This window comes from Suncus etruscus, chromosome 1 (assembly GCF_024139225.1).
Source record: "Suncus etruscus isolate mSunEtr1 chromosome 1, mSunEtr1.pri.cur, whole genome shotgun sequence".
Lineage (NCBI taxonomy): Eukaryota > Metazoa > Chordata > Mammalia > Eulipotyphla > Soricidae > Suncus > Suncus etruscus.
Genome location: NC_064848.1, coordinates 1,133,170 through 1,153,907, shown reverse-complemented (window position 1 = coordinate 1,153,907; position 20,738 = coordinate 1,133,170). Strand labels below are relative to the sequence as shown.

At 47.1% G+C, this 20,738-nt stretch overlaps 1 protein-coding gene and 1 non-coding gene across 2 annotated transcripts in view; both read right to left on the bottom strand.

Annotated features, from left to right (window-relative positions):
- Positions 1–14,582, bottom strand: part of MAPK6 (mitogen-activated protein kinase 6) — a 37,469-nt gene extending 22,887 nt beyond the window's left edge. The window contains exon 1 of the mRNA XM_049777843.1: positions 14,462–14,582. The gene's annotated coding sequence lies outside the window, so the exon portion shown is untranslated. The remainder of the gene's footprint in view (positions 1–14,461) is intronic.
- Positions 1,186–1,325, bottom strand: LOC126033368 (small nucleolar RNA U109). Its single transcript, XR_007504444.1, has one exon. It is a non-coding gene; the product is annotated as a small nucleolar RNA U109 (small nucleolar RNA).
- Positions 14,583–20,738: the final 6,156 nt, after the last annotated feature.

Below are 20,738 nucleotides of genomic sequence, written 5' to 3'. Positions count from 1 at the left end.
TTGGAAGATGACAAATTACTGGATTCTTACGGGGGTGGGGGGAGGCAGAGCAGTGGTGCAAGTGGTAGGGTGTTTGCCTTGCACACAGCTAATCTAGGACAGACCGTGGTTCAATCCCCCAGCGTCCCATATGGTCCCCCAAGCCAGAGTGATTTCTGAGCGCAGAGCCAGGAGTAACCCCTGAGTGTGGCCCAAAAAACAAAAAAATAAGAAAAAAATCTGAGTGGGATTTGTAAGGATACATATTACAGTAGGGAAGATAAGCCAACAAATAAGCAAAACAAAAATAATGGATGACAGTAAGAAGGAAAAATGGAGGAAAGGGGCTGGAGCGATAGCACAATGGTAGGGTGTTTGCCTTGCACAGAGCCGATCCAGGACTGATGTCCCCAAGCCAGAAGTATAGCTAGGAGTAACCCCTGAGCATCACTGGGTATGGCCCAAAAAACAAAACAAAAATAACAACAAAACAGGAGGAAAAGAGAAAGAAACTATTTAAGATGTGACCCTTCATTAAGTTAGCAACTGGAACAAAGCTCTCAAGAAGGTAGTCGTCTTAGGGATGGGACTAAATGTTCCAAACAAAGGAACACACATACCAAAAAAAAGCCAAAACTATGGAGGCTTGGCTTTAATCTGATGTACAAAAAACTATGTAATAACTCACTTAAATATAAACAAAACGGAGGGCCAGAGAAATAGCATGGTGGTAGGGTGTTTGCATTGCATGCAGAAGGACAATAGTTTGAATCCCGGCAACCCATATAGTTCCCCAAGCCTTCCAGGAGCAATTTCTGAGCATAGAGGCAGGAGTGACTCCTGAGCACTGCCGGGTGTGACCAAAAAAATGAAATAAAATAAATAAAATGCGGGCCCGGAGAGATAGCACAGCGGCTTTGCTTTGCAAGCAGCCGATCCAGGACCAAAGGTGGTTGGTTCGAATCCCAGTGTCCCATATAGTCCCCCGTGCCTGCCAAGGAGCTATTTCTGAGCAGACAGCCAGGAGTAACCCGTGAGCATCGCCGAGTGTGGCCCAAAAAAACAAAATAAATAAATAAATAAATAGATAAATAGATAAATAAATAAAATGCATATAAATACTGCAACCTAACCCTTAAGGAGAAAGCCTTCTCTTGTGGATCTCTCTCTCTCTCTCTCTCTCTCTCTCTCTCTCTCTCTCTCTCTCTCTGTTGGAGAAATATACTACTACTCAACCTCTACTGTAAGGTTGGTAGCCCTGAAAACTCCTTTTTTCTTTTAATATAGCATGTTATGGATGTATTCCTGCCCCCAAAGGAATGAGGTGCAGGCATTTCCACATGCAATTCTTGTGGACTTTTGATTTTCTGAATGGGTCTGAAGGAAGTAGATGGAGACAGGTGCGTTACTTAGTAGGCAATGGGTTATAGTCATTCTATTAAGTGTACTTATAACCATTCTCTAAGTATACAAATTTAGGAGCCAGTTCTCAGAAGATGTGACACTTTTCCCCACTAGGTGGTTTAAGAGAAGAGCAAGATTCTCAAAGACATCAAGTGTTAATTCCTGCCCCCTTATTTCCTACCTGCTTCATGATCCTACATATTTTACATGTAAAAAATAGTAGATTCTACTTCAATGGGACCAGTCAGTACAAATAATGCTTTTAAGTAATAAGGTACTAATACAAACCTTAAGCTAAGTAAGTCTTGAATTTGCAAAATTCAAACAATAACATTGCATGAGGAAGGGGAAGATAGCTTGAGAGACTAAATGCCTGGCATGTAAGAGGCCCCAAATTCAATCCATGCACTATACACAACCTCCTATAACCCACCGCTGTGTATCCTGGCGAGGGGCCTTTGCCTTTCGCCTTCAGGTCCAAGCAGCACTACATAGTTTGCCCAAGGTCAAGTATTGCTGGAAGTGCTTCCCCAGTTTCCTGTGCACTAAATGCCCTCCCTTGCCAAACTGGGCTTGTGTGTGTGTGTGTGTGTGTGTGTGTGGTTTTTGGATCACACCCGGTGTGTGTGTGTGTGTGTGTGTGTGTGTATATGTGTGTGTGTGTGTGTGTGTGGTTTTTGGGTCACACCCTGCAGCGCTCAGGGATTACTCCTGGCTCTATGCTCAGAAATCGCCCTTGGCAGGCTCAGGGGAACCATATGGGATGCTGGGATTTGAACCACCATCCTTCTGCATGAAAGGCAAACGCCTTACCTCCATGCTATCTCTCCGGCCCCCACACTGGGCTTTTATATCAATGATAGAGCTCGTTACTTGATCTGACTAAAGCCTACAGTTACAATGAAAGGAATATAGGGAGATTGCTGATGCTGAGCATCCTCCATCCGTTACCAGTGGACCTCTTAAATGTCCTATTTTTACTCTACTCTCTTTCGTATTTAACTTCATAAAGGCAAACATGCAGGGAGTATTTGCACTTCTATATTCCTTTAGCTTGTCGACACACTTCCCAAGGGAAGAAAAGAAAACTAAGAAGTGGGCCAGAGCGGTGGCACAAGCAGTAAGGCCTTGCCAGTGCTAGCTTAGGATAGACCGCGGTTCCATCCCATTCCCTGGTGTCCCATTATGGTCCCCCCCCAATATAGGGGTGGTTTCTAAGTGCACAGCCAGGAGTAACCCCTGATCATCATCGGGCGTGCCCCCCCCCCAAAAATTAAGGCGGGACAGTAGTACATTAAAAATGAACACTTCCAGGATTGGAGAGCTAGTACAGCAGATAGGGTGCTTGCCTTGCACACAGCAGACCGAGGTTCAATCCCGGTCATCCCATTAAGTCTCCCCAGTAATACCAGGAGCAATTCCTGAGTGCAGAGCTAGGAGTAGCCAGCAAATACCAGAGTGTGGCCTCAAAACAAAAATAAACACTTCACTTGTGGTAGAGAGAGAGCACAAGGCTTAAGGTGCTGCTGACCACTGTTTGTAGCAGACCCTGGGTTCAATCCCTAAATGTGATCATTGACACTATATAGATTGCTCCTTCACCACCACCCCCACCACCACCACCTCCAGTTCACAGCCAGGAGCAAGCCCAGAGCATAGCCAGGTGTGGCCCAACTCCCCTACTACCATTTTACCACTTCCAGGGCTGGAGAGATGGCTCAATACAACATTGCATGCAGGAGGCCCATGCTCGTCCCCAGCACTACATGGTACCCTGAACACTGCCAGGTACACTGCTGGGTACCACCCACAAGAAAGAAGTAATTGAGCCTTGCCAGGATCCTTTTAATTTCTCAATTAACACTCTTACCAACCTCAGGACTGACACTGTGCTTGGAGAGGATCATTCATTAAATTTTTACTGAGTCAATTATTTTATTTTAACACAATTGTAGTGAACAAAACGAAGTGCAGAAAACAAGCAGGTTCTATGCTTTACCTCTGGCCTTCATTCAAGAAGTCCACAATAACAAGGAAGTAAAGTTCTCTATGTATAGCTCAGGCTGGGTACCAGTTTCTCAAACCTATAAAGCAATTCCCTGCATCCAGCTATATCAGTCTCCTCAAGCACTCCTATCAATCATCTCCTGCTTGCTCTCCATTACTAACTTACCAACACACAATAAATACAGGTACTCTAAGCCGGAATTCGAACCACAGACCTTCTGAATGCCTTCCCTCCATGCTATCTCTCCGGCCCCAATATTTCCTTTTTCTTTTTTTTTTTTTTTTTTTTTTTTGGTTTTTGGGCCACACCCGGCGGTGCTCAGGGGTTACTCCTGGCTGTCTGCTCAGAAATAGCTCCTGGCAGGCATGGGGGACCATATGGGACACCGGGATCCGAACCAACCACTTTAGGTTCTGGCTCGGCTGCTTGCAAGGCAAACACCGCTGTGCTATCTCTCCGGGCCCAATATTTCCTTTTTCTGATAGTTTTTTTCTATATTTCTCCTTCTTAAACATGGGTGTGGCCCAAAAACCAAAATAAACTGCAGTTAAAATTAAACCACCAAAGCCCATGAGACTTTGCTTGGTATCTGGAACTATAAACTTTCAGAGACAAGAGACTGCAAAGAGAGTGGGTATGGTGTGTGGCTTGCATGTAGTCAGCCCAGGTTTGATCCCTGGCATCCCAAATGGTCCCCTAAGCCTGCCAGGAGTGAGTCCTGAACGCAGAAGCAGGAATAACCAATGTGGCCCCTCAAAAAAAAAAAAGGGGGGGGGAAACCCAACTAAATAAAATAATTACATTGTTCATAATAAAGTAACCAATTATTCGGGGCTACAGCGATACCACTATAGAACACATGATTTGTATGCAAAAGAAACAAGATTCCATCCCCTATATGACAGACATTCCCCAAAAAGAGAAGAGGCCAACTCCTTCCTCCCAAAAAAAAAAAAAAAAAAAAAAAAGAAACAAGAGTCTAGCCCCCGAGTATCAACAGTTGTGGCCTATAAACCACAAAAATCAAATCAAATCCTGGGGCAAAGGGATTGATAGACTCTTAATCTCCACAAAATGTTGAGCTCAATCCTGGCAGTTCTGCTGTCTCTGATAACCTGGTACCCGAAAGTCATTTTTCTGGTCTCGCTCTTTAAGGCACTTAACTAGAGTGGTACAACCCCAACAAATAGCTCTGCCAGTCCAACAGCCAGGCAGAGTGACCCTGGAAAACATGTGGACAGATGATGAGAACGCATAAGCACAAATAAAGGAGCATAGCCCTTCCCTTCCAAACACAATTAGCCATACGTGTGCCTCTAGTCATTGTAACAAAGAGACGGAATGGAAATTAACTTTAAAAAAGTTGAGGGGGGATTTAGGGTCACACTCTGCTGTGCTCAGGGCTTACTCCTGGTAGTGCTGGGGGACCTTATGTGGCCCCAGAGATAGAACCCCAGTCAGCCATAACAAGGCAAGTGCCTTTCCCACTGTATTATCCCACCAGCCCCAATAAAATATTTTATTTCCAAATTTGGACCCTAAATTGTCCAACTCTTTGCCTATGAACATTTTTTAGAGAGAGAGTCTCTTTAGTAGTCAAGAAATCTAGAGGCCACTCCCAGGAATACATGGCCCAGCTGTGTAGCTGGATGGTTCAATGTTCAAGCCCAGCGCTGCAGTCAGCCAGGGCTACACCCAATAATGCTTGGGGGATGATGTAGGATCAGTCTGTGTTACCACTACTGATCACCAGTGATGACACATTAAAATGGTACTTGAAGAGTCAGAGAGATACTTTACAGTAGAGTTTGCCCAAGCTCAAACCCCAGCTCAATTACAGGACATATTGTCCTGTGAGCACTGAGCCAGGAGTTAACCTTGGTTACAGTCAGGTGTGCTGTACACCTCCTCCCCTACTACAAGCCACTCCCCTTACCAGGCATTCTTCCAGGACCCTTGTCCTGTGGGGAATTACACAGGTCTGACACTCAAGAAGCTATTGATTTTACCCTACTCAGATGGAAGAAATCCAAAATACTTCAGCTCTGTTATGGCTCCTGTCCTGTTTTACTAGGGTAAAGGGGCAAGACTGCAACTGATATAGTGTCCTGTATAACCTGACAAGCAGGATTATGTAAAAAGTCCTAACAACCCATGGATAACAAGTAGGTATCATAATGTTATGCAAGACTTTGGTACGTATTTTTTTTCTCTGATTTTATTAGTCTTCAATTCATCTAGGCAGAATCTCTACGGTATCTATCTAGCACAATATATTTCCTCCAGTGATATATCAAATACAACTGCTGTAGTCTTTAACCCTGGTGAGGGTCCAAAGGCCATGTTGTACAAGATCATACAAAGCACTTCTAGACTCACTCATGGAGAGAGAACTACAAGTTTGGTTAAACAGTACCCATTGGGAGAGAATGTAGGAGTATAGGAGTCCAGAGGTCCCAGGGAATTGGCAATTCAGCCAAAGGTCTGAGAATGCTTTGGTGGTGCTGGAACCCTCCAGGCGTTGTGTGATTTTGGGGACTGAACTGTGTCCTTGTTACTAGCCACTAAAGAGTTCTCATTTTTAAAAAGTAACACATAAGGGCTGGAGCCATAGCACAGCGGTAGAGCATTTGTTTTGCACACGGCCAACCCAGGGTGGATGGTGGTTGGAATCCCAGTATCCCATATGGTCCCCGTGCCTGCCAGGAACAACCCCAGAGCACCACCGGATTTGACACAAAACCAAAACAAAAACAAAAAGTAACACATAATAACACAACAGTTTTATTCTGTAATATAATTTATTTCTCATTTTCTCCAGATCTGGAGCAATGTGTGTAAGGTATTTTTAGGCATGTTTCCTACCAGATTCATATTACAGTTTGGCACAAATTCGCATCTGATTTCACTAAGCCATATTAAAAGGTTGAAGTGATGTGAGGTCTGTCTTAGAAAATGGCTAAATTGTCTGTTTAGGTACCGAAGGACATCTCCCTGGTAGGGTGCCTGCCTTGCCATAGTTCAAACAGTGCTGCCATCTGTGATCTATGACCATCACGAAACAGAACAGCAATCACAATGAGGGCAAGAAAATGGAAAATAAATTTTCCATGCAATCATAGCATTTCACACTTTTAGTTCTTGGGTACTTATTAGGAAAATGATGTAGGTAAATGCATGATTTCAATAATCTACTTCAATTGTACACTTCGTAAAATTGTAAAGTTATAAAAAAAAATTGTAAAGTGATAAGACATCATTATGGGGCCAGAGAGGTAGCATGGAGATAAGGCATTTGCCTTGCACGCAGAAGGACAGCGGTTAGAATCCTGGCATCCCAAATGGTCCCCCGAGCCTGCCAGGAGCGATTTCTGAGCATAGAGCCAAGAGTAACCCCTGAGCGTTGTCGGGTGCGACCCGCCCAAAAAAACCAAAACAAACAAACAAAAAATAACATCATTACTCTCACCTTAAGTATTGTGACAAGGTAATGGTTTTGGTTTTACTTTTTTTTTTTTTTTTTTTTTTTTTTTTATGGTGCTAGGAATCAAACCTAGGGCCTTACTAATGCAGGACACATACTTTACTGCTGAACTACATTCTTGGCCCTAAAGTCACAGCTAAAAATTTTTTTAAAAACTAAGGGACCAGAGAGATAATATAGTGGGTAAAGCGTCTGTCTTGCATAGTCAATCCAAGTTTGATGTCTGGCACCCCAGATGGTTCCCAAGCCTCACCAGGAGTGATCACTGAACTCAGAGCCAGAAGTAAGTCCAGAGCACCACTGGGTGTGGCCCTAAAACAAACAAACAAACAAAAAAACCAGATGGGGTCAAGGATATGTAGCTTAGAGGTATAGTACATGGATGGAAGACACACTGGGTTCAATCCCTGGCAACCTCAAAACATAAAAACAGGGGCCGGAGAAATAGCACAGTGGTAGGGCCTTGCAAGTGGCCAACCTGGGGAGGAACCCAGCCTGATTCCCGGCATCCCACATGATCCCCCAGCCTGCCAGGGGTGACTTCTGAGTACAAGACAAGGAGCAAACCCTGAGCACCGCTGGGTGTCACCCAAAAACCAATCAATCAATAAAATTTAAAAAAATACAAATCATCAGAAAGTCAAGTATGCAAAGAAATCTGAAATAAACTAAATTCTAGAAAATGTCAAGTCTGTCCTAAGAGATGAGACCATGGTTATCCACATTCTTGGCAAAGGGACAGGAAAACAAGGAATTTTCCAGTGATAAAATTAAGCCAAATCTGTAACTAAGTTTGTATAAAGTTTAGTCTGCACGTGCACTTAAATCAGAATTCAGAGGAGACTAACTACACACCCACTCGCCAACCTGACCCTGTGCATCGTCCCTGACTGCAGAGTCTCAGGGCAAGGTAATACAGCAGAGTCCAGGGAAGCATACAGGGCTCCACAAGTCCATAGCAGGTGCCCTGTGAATGTGGACAATACAGAAGAAGGTAATAGCTGAGCACTGGGTTGAAGACAGTCTTCCTGAGCCTGGGGCAAAGAAATAGGGAGACCGTGTAAAGTAAAGGAAACCTGGATGCAGTCGTAGGAAGGAGGGGGGGGAAAGTCTAAGCAGTACAAAGAGCTGGCAAGATGTCAAAAGGCAAGGCACCACCAAATTCCATAAGTATGACAGGCTAAAGAAGACAAAGATAATGAACAAAAAATCCCAAAGTTGATCAGCATCACAGGTGATCTCCCAAAACCACCAGAATAAGCTCAACACACAGCTAAAATGGGTCATAAGACTATTATCATCATTTATTTATTTATTGTTCTTGTTTTTGGGTGGTGCTCAGAGGTTACTCCTGGCTCTGACTCAGGAATCACTCAAGGCGGGCTCAGGGAACCATATGAATTGCAGGAGATAGAACATTTGTTGGTCACATGCAAGGCAAATATCCTACCCATTTGTACTACTACTCCAGCCCTTAAGACCTTTATTTTAGAGAATTTATTTTTTGTTTGTTTGTTTGTCTTAGTTCTTGGCCACAGCGAGGTTACCACACTCAGAGGTTACTCCTGGCTCTGCGCTCAAAAATCACTCCTGGAAGGCTTGGGGACCATATGGGATGCTGGGGATCAAACCCAGGTTGGCCGAATGCAAGGCAAACACCTACCTGCTGTGCTATTGTATTGTTCCAGCCACTATTTTAGAGATTTTGTTTGTTTGTTTGTTTTGGGTCACACCCAGGGGTTACTCCTGGCTCCACGCTCAGAAATCGCTCCTGGCAGGCTCGGGGGACCATATGGGATGTCGGGATTCGAACCAATGACCTTCTGCATAGCCTTACCTCCATGCTATCTCTCCGGCCCTATTTTGGAGAATTTAAACATATCATTCAAGCCAGGATTTGATCCCTGTTTAGGTTAATAAACCAAAGTCCACGGTCTCTAAAATAATAATTCTTTAACCAACCTGTACAATATATACACCCACACCCGATATTGTGAAAATGGAATTGATTTCCTGCAGAAAACAGCTTCCTGCATAACCAATACATAGTAACAAAAACCAGAAAGTTATGTGATGAGCTACAGTCATCTAAAACAAACACACTGATGTGCTACTATATATCACAGGTTTAGATCCTATTTAAATTTCTGCAACTGCACCAATAACATACTTAAGAGCTAAAGGGCCCACTCCATTATCCCTGAATACAAAGCAATCTTTACTGTACCGTATTTTCCGGCGTATAAGACGACTTTTGAAACAAAGAAAGGTTGACCAAAAATCGGGGTTGTCTTATGCGCCGAGTATATCCCGAAAAATGTTTCAATATGCCGCTAAACGAAAATTGTCTGAATATTGCCACAAAACGAATTTTCCAACTCGATCCTGCACCAATCACTGCCAGGCTGCTCAGAGCGCCTCTCTGACTCAGCCAACCCAAGCAGGCTTTTGAGGCATGCAAATGAGACGATGTTCTGCACCAATCACTGACAGCCTGCTCAGACTGCCTCTCTGACTCAGCCAATCCAAGCAGGCTTTTGATGCATGCAAATGAGACAATGTTCTGGACCGGAACCTACACTGTCAAAAGCCTGCTCAGATCGGACAGAGTCAGAGAGGAAGTCTATGACAGCATAACCTTTGGACCTTTTCTTGTTGTGATTGGCTCACTGTGGAAGTTGCAGCACAAGAACATTCGGTCTTATACAGCGGATATAGGCCTAGACCTATGTTTAACTGTAAAATTAGGGGGTCGTCTTATACGCCCGGTGGGAAAATATGGCACTTTTTCTTTCTGAAAGCTTCAAGAGGGGCCGGAGAGATAACACTGAAGATAAGGCACTAGCCTTGACCTCAGCTGACCCAGATTCAATCCCCAAAGCTCTTATGGTCCGGCAAACCTGGCCAAGACTGATTCCTAAATGACAAACCAAGAGGAAGCCCCAAGCATTGCTCTATGGTCCAAAACCAAACAAAAACAAAGATGAGAAGATACACACAATACTTGAGATGTCTAATGAACAACTAAAATGTCGCTAGCATGACTGAAAAAGTAAAATTTGGGGGGCAGGGGGTCACACCCGGCATCGCTCAGGGGTTCCTCCTGGCTCTATGCTCAGAAATCGCTCCTGGCAGGCTCAGGGGACCATAAGGGATGCCGGGATTTGAACCTCTGACCTTCTGCATGCAAGGCAAACGCTTTACCTCCATGAAGTGAATTTTTATCTGAATAGCTATAGGAGGTGAGGTGGGGACCATCCCAGTAGTGTGGTAGTTCTAGAGCACTCCAACGTTTTCACACCTGTGGACCACTCATCTGCATACCACCCAGGAGGCATGATAATGAGCATGGCCTCTCTATATACACCATCACTCTGAAATAGTTTTAAAGCCACAGAGATTTTACACTTTCTGCAGACTATTCCCTGAAATAAATAAGGGTTCTAAGAAACAATTTTTGTGATCCATTTTCTCTCATAAATCTTTCAAATTTAGGTGAAAATCCATGGGAGTGTGATTTGCCATATAAATCTAACCTCTGTACAACTTTTCAAATCTCTCTCTCTCTCTCTCTCTCTCTCAATGATTCTCAGGGATTATACTCGTGGCTCACTTCTCATCAACTCAGAGACCATATGGGATGCTACTGATCAAACCTGGGTCAGCATAACAAACTTCTTTTCTAAAAACTATCCCAAGGAGGCTGGAGTGGTAGTAGTGGGTAGAGTGTTTGCCTTGCACACAACTGACACAGGTTCCATCAAAGGCATCCCCCCCCATGAGTCAGGAGTAAGCCCTGAGTATTGGTTGTGGCAATAAATAAACAAACAATAATTTCAACAACAACAACAACAAAAAACCTGACTTATTTTGGGGCAAAAGAGATAGCACAGGGGCCAGAGAGATAGCATTTGCCTTACATCCAGAAGGACAGTGGTTCAAATCTCAGCATCCCATATGGTTCCCCATGCCTGCCAGGGGCAATTTCTGAGCGGGGAGCCAGGAGTACCCCTGAGCGCTGCCGGGTGTGACCCCAAAACAAAAACAAAAACAAAAAAAAGAGATAGCACAGTCGGTAGGGCATTTGCCTAGTACATGGCTGACCCAGGTTCAATCCTTGGCATCCCGTATGGTTCCCCCACCCTGCCCATGAGTGATTTCTGAGCATAGAGCCATGAGTAACCCAAGTGCTGCCGGGTATGGTCCAAACCCCTCCCAAAAAAAAAAAAAAATCAAGGAGTGGGACTGGAGCATTAGTACATTAGATAGTGCATTTGCCTTTCAAACAACTGACCCGGGTTTGATGCCCACCACTCCCCCCTTATGATTCGCCCACCCACACCTCCTAGGACTGCTTCCTGAGTACAGAGCCAAGAATAAGCCCTGAACATTGCTGGGTGTTGCCCCAAATCAAAACGAGAAAAAAAAAAAAAAAAAAAAAAACAAAGACAAAATGCATCAGTAATTTCTGCAATTTATGGAAGGAAAAAAACCAAAACTGACCTCAGCCCACACCAAAGTTACCTTAAAAGTATCAGCCCCCACATGAAAATCTACTTCCTGAGAAAAAAAGGTACTAGCTATAGTAACAATATCGCTTTTGTTTTGAGAAAAGTCTCAGTTGGCGTCACTGGAATCTCCTCGGTACTAGCAGGTTGTAGTGAAGGTCACCAGTAACCTCAAGAAGCTGACAGCACACAACAAGTCAGGAATTTACTTTTGTGGTCTCTTCCTTCTGTTCTCACTGGGGACCTAGAGTAATAAATGTCTGGCAATGAGAACAAGAAACTGGATACCAATGGTAAAAAGGATTATGGTTTCATAAAGCAATAGCTCACAGAAAGAAGATACTTTGTTTATAAATTCCAAATCAGCACACAATAGCAAATTACCTGTATTATTTAAAAATGCCTGAAAAAGCATGTCCCGTTTCTAAGTGCTAGATTGTCCTTCAAATCTTCAAGTCTTGCAGTCCAGAAAGATGGCATACCCTGCATGCACCAACCTTGGTTTGTGTCCCAGTATCCCATGTACCCGAGGACCCTGAGTTCCACGAAAAACCTGAGCACAGTTGAGAGTGACCCAAAATTCAAAAAAGAAAAGAAGAGAAAAAATATCTACAAGTCTTTATATTTCCTTTCATATAAGTTAATGCTTTTAGTTTAAAGAAGTTCCTATCCATAAATCGTGCAATGTTTTCTTAAAATTTCAAGGTAATAGGTTTTACTACTCATCAACTCTTCATTCGAAGTAATAAGATATGCATAATAGAATGAGGATATGAGAATTTGTACTTTTAATACCAACTGCAATTATCGATCTTTTTTTAACCAACATAAGAATCAGTGCCTATTCTATTCCTACCAAATGTCAATGTAACTTCTAAATCTGTAACTCCCTCGCCTTACCCTTACCTTTTAAGAAAATGGATGAAAAAGTGTCATCTTTAGAAACAACTATTCAAGTCCCTTTAATAAAGCAGAAACTTCATACAACAGGGAAATGAATTAACCATCCATCAATGTAAAATATTCATGTTCAGAACTATGATCTGACCAAAAGGTTCTCACCTTTACCTGATTTCTAGCCATTACGAAGTTCAACTTTCACATTATCAATAAATGGTAAGGTAAAGGTCAACTCCAACCCATGCCATGTAAGTATTTGTTCTCTGTAAATAATCTAACAATCATCCCTAAATAACACCCAAGAACTGCTAGCATCAAAAACATTTAACTGCAGCAACTAGCCGGTTATTTTCGTTTTCTCGAGAAATGTGACAAAATCCCAGCTGTAAGACATTCCGTATTCTTTTAAAATGCAATGTAAGATGTTACGTTTTTTTAAGAGAACCTGTGGTTCAGAGAGAGAATCATGTGGGCAGAAGCAAGTAAGACCATCATTTAAAAAAGTACAGCGTATAAAAAAAAAGAGGGCCACGTAGCAGTGGGCAGGATGAATCACCACCCAACTCAGAACTTGCAGCACTTGTAAGCTTCCTCCTACCCGACCCCATCCCCTGAGTCAGCAAACCCTGTTTTGTCAGTGGAGGATTCTCCACCAGCTTAGGTGAACTTATGTAAAACACTGCAATACTTTTCTTCTTCTCGGCGCGGAGGCTTGTTATTTGAACATAAGCTTTCTGTGATGAGAAAGTCAGTAAGAGCCTCTGTCACAGAAAGTGGCAAGCGGCGGAAGAAGTATCCTATAAATTTGGGAACGCCAAAATGTGCCTGCCGTCCAGGCAAGTTCCTAAGAGAGATGCTCCGTCTCCCGGGGATGTTGTTTCCTGAGTAGCAGCAGATCAAGCTCCTGCTCAAGTGGGACTGATTTCCGACAGGGCTGAGTGGGCTGAGTGTGGGGTAACGGACAATGAGCCGTTCCTCTAAGCTTCCCCCAAACGGTTCTTGGGAAATTCTTAAGGACTTCACGCCCCCTCGCACGCGAGACAATCCGGCAACGGACAACGTCGGCCTTCCATCCAGAAGGGCGGCGGTTCGAATCTCAGCGTCTGACCTGCTCGGTACAGATGCAGGAAACTTCCACGTCTCGAGGAACATGGTTTTTTTTTTCCTCGGGGATACCTTCTCCCTCTCTCCCTCCCCGAGAAGCAACTCGGGGCAGTTGCACCCGTCGGGCCCTTGTGTCAGCAGCTCCCTCCTGCCCTCGGCGCTGGACGGTGCGCGCGTCGGGTCTGAGTTTCTGGAAGCTCGGGCTCGGCGTGGAAGCAAGGGCGGGGGACCTGCGAGGGGCTTCGAGGCGGACGGACGCCTCCCCGTCCCCGTCCCCGTCCCGCCGCCCCCAGCCAGCCAGGGAGCTCGTCCGTCCCGGGAAGGCGCCGGAGTGGAGAGGAGGAAGAGGAGGGGAGAGCAGAGGAGAGGGGAGCAAAGGAGAGCAGGGGAGGCAGAGCAGAAGAGAGGGGAGGAGAGGAGAGAGGAGAGGGGAGCAAAGGAGAGCAGAGGAGAGGGGAGGAAAGCAGAGGGGAGCAAAGGAGAGGAGGGAGAGGAGAGGAGAGCAGAGGAAGGAGGGAAGGAGAGGGGAGCAAAGGAGAGCAGAGGAGAGGGGAGGAAAGCAGAGGGGAGCAAAGGAGAGGAGGGAGAGGAGAGGAGAGCAGAGGAAGGAGGGAAGGAGAGGGGAGCAAAGGAGAGCAGAGGAGGCAGAGCAGAAGAGAGGGGAGGAGAGGAGAGCAGAGGGGAGCAGAGGGGAGCAAAGGAGAGGAGGGAGAGCAGAGGGGAGGAGATGGGAGCAGGGAGAGGAGAGCAGAGGAGAGCAGGGCGGGCGGGCGCGCGTGCGGTGGCCCGGAAGGAACAAAGGGGCCCCGAGGGAGCGAGCGGGCGGGCGGGCGGGCGGGCGCAGGAGGCCGGGCCGGGCGGGGGGCGCGGGGCCGGGGGCGTGCCTGGCCGGGCCGGACGGAACAAAGCGGCGTCCAGGCCGCACAATGGAGGAGGGAGGGAGGGAGGGAGGGAGGGAGGGAGGCCGCCCGCTCTCCCGCCCGCCCGGCGCCCCGCACACACTCACACACACACACACTCACACACACACACACACTCACACACACACACACACACACACGCGCGCGCACTCACGGGGCTCCTCCGGCGCGGCGACGGGGCGCGGGGCCCGCGGGCGGCCCCCGGGGCGGGCTGCGAGCTCCGGCGCTGCTGGCGGCCGCGGCGTCTCCGAGGCTCCCGCTCCGCCGCAGTCGCCGCCATGAAAGCCGGCCGCGCGAGAGGCCGGGGAGGGCGGGGCCGCCGCCGGGCACGCCCCGCCGCGTCACGGGCACGCCCCGCCGCCCGCGGGCCCCGCCTATCGCCGCCGCCAGAGCCGGCCCGCGCGAGGGGCCGGGGCGGGGCCTCCGTCGGCTACGCCCACCGCGCCACAGCCCCGCCCCGCCCCGCCCCGCCCCGCCCGCAGGCCCCGCCCCCGCCGCCACTTCGCCGGACCCGGAACGACCCCGGCACGGACCGGGAGCCGACCGGCGCAGACACGCGCACCCGCGGCACGACGGGCCCGGGACGGCTTCGGCCCTGCCTGCCCTGGCCCTGCCCTCGGGGATCTCACCCGGCGATCACACCCGGCTGTCAGGCCCGCGGCCCGCTCCCGGATCTGCACCCAACTGTCGCTCCCGCTGGGACTCACAGGATCCGGCCCAGAGGCCCGGAATGGAACCCGGGTTAGTCCGCTGCAGGCCAGGCACGCTGACCACCGGCTCTAGCGTTAGGCCGCCACTCGCCTTCTGACGCTGCAGATCCTCCAGTTTGCACGGCTCCTCCACAGTCCTCTTCTTTGCGACGCAGTCATCGGCTTCCCAAAGCCCATCGAACCTCTGCTTTGGAGCCTCGTTTTAACAGTCCTAAAGTCATGAGCGCGGGTCATCACCTGCATCTCTTCTTCATCTTTGTGCTATGTGACTCCACAGCTGCATGGAGCACTTCCTTTACATAAGCTTAAACACTGTTGACAACATTGCTTCAGGGGCCGGGGCGATACCACAGCAGCAGGGCGCTTGCCTTGCATGCAGCTGACCCAGGATGGACCTGGGTTCGAGCCCACTGTCCCCTGTGGTCCCCCACGCCAGGAGCCATTTCTGAGTGCAGAGCCAGGACAGCAGCCCCTGAGCACCGCCGGGTGTGGCCCGAAACTCAAAAAACATTCTTTTGTTTCAGTGCTGAAGTGATGGTCAAGTGAGTGGATAGGGCACGTGACCTGCATGCAGCTGACCAGGGTTCAGTCCCCAGCCTGAGCACCATCAGGACTCATTCCTGACTGCAGAGCCGGGAGTAACCCTCGAGCACTGCTGCGTATGGCCCGAAATAATAAAAAGAAAGAAAGAAAGAAAGAAAGAAAATTTTGTTTCACTGATGCACACATTTCAACAAGTCTAAAATACCATTATGAGGGCCGGGCGGTGGCGCCAAAGGTAAGGTGCCTGCCTTGCCTGCGCTAGCCTCCGACGGACCGCGGTTCGATCCCCCGGCGTCCCATATGGTCCCCCAAGCCAGGAGCGACTTCTGAGCGCATAGCCAGGAGTAACCCCTGAGCGTCACCGGGTGTGGCCCAAAAACCAAAAAAAAAAAAAAAATACCATTATGAAAGATAAAAGAAATAAAATGATTTTTCTCTGCAGCTTCCCGAGAATTGGTCCTTAATCTCCTGGACCCCACCCCTTCCTAAATCCCAACAACCTACCCTGGACCAAAAAATACATCTTAACTGTTGCAAACACTGTAACTTGTGGTTATCTAGATCTTGCAAAACTGTACCTGAGCAAATGTCAGATGAGCCACCCTACCTGAAATGAACCACCCTACTGTCATTTTCAACTGTCTGAAAGCTATATAAAGGCTTGTTAAATCTAGTTTGGGGCTCTCTCATCCTCTGGGAGGGCCCCTGCATGCTTCTATAAAAAAAAAAAAAAAACTTGCTTTTGCATGGTCTCCGCCTCTTGGAGTCATTAGAGGGGTGCATGTGAAATTCCCGACCTTATCAATTGATTACATAATCCAAGGAAAGTGAAAACAATTATCAAAATATGATGGCCTGTTGCTAAATCCACAGACATAAAAATGGAGGCATATTGTAGTTGGAGGGGTGGTACAGGAGTTAAGATACTTGCTTTGCACAGGGCTAACACCAGTTTGATTCCCCGGTACCACATATGACCCCCTGAACACTGCTAGGAGTGATCCTTGAACAACCCGGTTGTGACCAAAAATAAATGAATAAGTAAATAAATAAATTGGAAGAAATATTTCTTAAAAGTGATGAAGAAGGGGACCTGGGCATGACTTACGTGGTACAGAACAGGCATTGGATATGAGAGGCCCTGCCTTTAATCCCTGGCACTAAATGCCCATTCACTGCCAGAACAGTACTGCCTAGTACCTTGAGGCTGTGACTCCTATAAAATGTTTATTTAAGAGCTTGTATAGCAAGTAAAGTGCTTACCTTGCATCTGGCTGACTCAGGTTTGATCCCTAGCATTCCGTATGATTAAGCACTGTCAAGAGAAATTCCTGATTGCAGAGCCAGGAGTGACCTCTGTGTATCACCAGGTGGGACCCCCCCCCCAAAGTTAAATAATAAGAAAAATTGCTCAACTATAAGATATACATAAATGTGACAACTGAATGACAATGTAAATGCATTTCTATTGATTATTGCTATGTAATATTGCTGCCCTGTTGCTATAAGAGTTTGTTGAGGGGCCCGGAGAGATAGCACAGCGGCGTTTGCCTTGCAAGCAGCCAATCCAGGACCAAAGGTGGTTGGTTCTAATCCCGGTGTCCCATATGGTCCCTTGTGCCTGCCGGGAGCTATTTCTGAGCAGACAGCCAGGAGGAACCCCTGAGCACCGCTGGGTGTGCCCCCCCCCCCAAAAAAAAGAGTTTGTTGAGGTGTGCGAAAGAGGGGCAGATACGTAAGTGAGACCTGAAGGCAGTACCTGTAAGAGAAGCATCACTCTCCAAAACCAGGATCTAGAGAGACGTGGGTCTGGAAGCAAACGCTGATGCAGGAAATAATCCATACAGTGAAAGGGTGTAAGAACAGGTTCAGGGGGGCTGGCGCAGTGGCGCTAGAGGTAAGGTGTCTGCCTTGCCAGCGCTAGCTTAGGATGGACAGCGGTTCGATCCCCGGCGTCCCATAGGGTCCCCCAAGCCAGGAGCGACTTCTGAGCGCAGAGCCAGGAGTAAGCCCTGAGCGTCACCGGGTGTGGCCCAAAAACCAAAAAAAAAAAAAAAAAAAAAAAAAAAAAGAACAGGTTCAGGAATTCTAACACTCAAGCCAGGAATCCCACCACACTAGCTCCTAAGGAAAGCAGCTTAGTGGAGAAAGACAGAAGAATGAGCCGCTGCTCATAAAAGCCTGAAACCTGGGTTTTTATTAGCAAGAAGCAAACCACACCCTAGGGTGGAGAAGGAATATCAAGTAGGGAGGGACCCAGTTATCCAATCAGATTGGATAACACCAGATCCTAGGGTAGAGTATGAATACTGAGTATGGTAGGACGAGTAATCTATCTAGTATTTATGGTTGCCTAAAGACCTTGACCGTATGACCTGAGGGCTGTAGCATTTGGCTTTACACAAAAGAAGAAGAATATAGATGAGACTACTATTTTTTAGAATAAGAATTCTGGTGGGAGAGTTTTTATTTTATTTTCATTTATTATTATTATTATTATTATTATTATTTTGGTTTTTGGGTCACACTCGGCAGTGCTCAGGGGTTACTCCTGGCTCTGTGCTCAGAAATCACTCCTGGCGAGCTCGAGGGACCATGTAGGATGCCGGGATTCGAACCATCGTCCTTCTGCATGCAAGGCAAACACCGTACCTCCATGCTATCTCTCGGCCCCTGGAGAGAGAAAGTTTTTAGATGAGCAAGCTATGGAAGCTCAAGGACAGGGCAAGAGAATCTATCATTCCTTCTACTCTCCATTCAAACTAAGAAAACTGTTGCCCTTTAAGGAGCTGCCCTTTCGTGAATAAATCACCAACCCTCTTACAGCAACAGAAAACCCAGATCAAAACTATAACATGAGCATGAGGCTATGTCTCTGGGGTCTGGTGATAGCTCCATGGCATAGCTTCAACCATGAAGCGACAAGTCTGATCTCTTTAGTAACACCCTACCTGTGCCAAGTGAGATCCCAAAGGCACAACAAAGTGTAGGAGGATCTCAGCATACCATGACCAAATAAATGTGGCAAGCATCTCAGTCAGCCATAAGCATAGGTGCAAGACAAGAGGTAGATGAGGCAGAACAATAGCACGAGGGTAGGCTGTTAGTCTTATATGCGGCTGACCCAGGTTCAATCCCAGTTCACTGCCCCGTGTGGCCCATAAACAAAAACAAAAAGACAAGAGGGAAGGGACAGCGCCATAACACAGCAGTAGAATATTTATTTGCCTTGCACGTGGTTGACCCGGGACAGACCCAGGTTCAATTCTCAGTATCCCATAAGGTTCCCCGAACCTGCCAGGAGCAATTGCTGAGCACAGAGCCAAGAACAACCCCTGAGCACTGCTGGGTGTGTTTTCAGCCACCCCACCCCAAAAAAAAGTCAAGAAGGAAAGATGGCCTGTCTCTACGAAGCCTGGAAAGCCAAACAGTGCAAATATTTGTAGATGGGCTGTTGGGATAGTACCCTGTTGGATAGGGCACTTGCCTTGCATGCAGCTGACCTAGGTTCAATCCCCAACATCCCATACGGTCCCTCAAGAATCATAGGAGTGATTCTGGAGTACAGAGCCAGGAGTAACCCCTGAGCATTACCGGGTATAACCCAGAAACAAAACAGAACAAAATAAAATTGCTTTGTTTGTGAAACAAAAATTTGTACTTACTTTTGAATAACATTTATCTAATTTAACGGTTCATGTACTGAGAAGTACCTACTGGGACACTTATAAAATCAATAATTAGAAGGAATTTTGTGGGGAGAAGGAGCTCCCAAGTTGTGCTCAGGGATTACAGTTGGTACTTTGGGTTGGGTTTGATAATATAGTACAATGCTGGGGACAGAGCAATGACGCAAGCAATAGGCCGTTTGCCTTGCACGCGCTAACCTAGGACGGACTGCGGTTTTGTCCCCTGGTGTCCCATATGGTCCCCCAAAGCCAGGAGCAATTTCTGAGTGCATAGCCAGGAGTAACCCCTGAGCATCTACCGGGTGTGGCCCAAAAAGTACAATGCTGGAGAACATAAGAGCCATATCGGGGGTCTTTGGGAAACTCGTGTTACCCACATACAAGCCTTGTATTGCCATTCTTTTAGCCATCACAGCTCTCTGTGACCCCAAAGCATTCCAACTTTACTTCTATCCTGAGATCCCTTGTTAGCCTGGGAACAGATGTTCCTCATTTCTGGATAGAGTCACTATGTTTAAAAATTGACAAAGGGGGCCGGGAAGGTGGCACTAGAGGTAAGGTGTCTGCCTTACAAGCGCTAGCCAAGGAACGGACCGCGGTTCGATCCCCCAGCGTCCCATATGGTCCCCCCCAAGCCAGGGGCGATTTCTGAGCACATAGCCAGGAGTAACCCCTGAGCGTCAAACGGGTGTGGCCCAAAAACAAACAAAAAAATAAAAATAAAAATTGACAAGGGATGGGGCCAAAGAGATAGCATAGTGATAGGGCGTTTGCCTTGCAAGCTGCCAACCGAAGACTAACGGTGATTCGAATCCCTGCATCCCATATGGACCCCGTGCCTGCCAGGAGCGATTTCTGAGCAGAGAGCCAGGAGTAACTCCAGAGTACCGCCAGGTGTGGCCCAAAAACAAACAAAAAAATAAAAATAAAAATTGACAAGGGATGGGGCCAAAGAGATAGCATAGTGATAGGGCGTTTGCCTTGCAAGCTGCCAACCGAAGACTAACGGTGATTCGAATCCCTGCATCCCATATGGACCCCGTGCCTGCCAGGAGCGATTTCTGAGCAGAGAGCCAGGAGTAACTCCAGAGTACCGCCAGGTGTGGCCCAAAAACAAACAAAAAAATAAAAATAAAAATTGACAAGGGATGGGGCCAAAGAGATAGCATAGTGATAGGGCGTTTGCCTTGCAAGCTGCCAACCAAAGACTAACAGTGATTCGAATCCCTGCATCCCATATGGACCCCGTGCCTGCCAGGAGCGATTTCTGAGCAGAGAGCCAGGAGTAACTCCAGAGTACCGCCAGGTGTGGCCCAAAAACCAAAAAAAAAAAAAAAAAAAAAAAAAAAATTAACAAGGGAAGGGGCCAGAGAGGTAAGGCATTTGCGGTGGTTTGAATCCCAGCATCCCATATGGTCCCTCGAGCCTGCCAGGAGAGATTTCTGAGTGTAGAGCCAGGAGTAACCCCTGAGCGCTACTGGGTGTGACC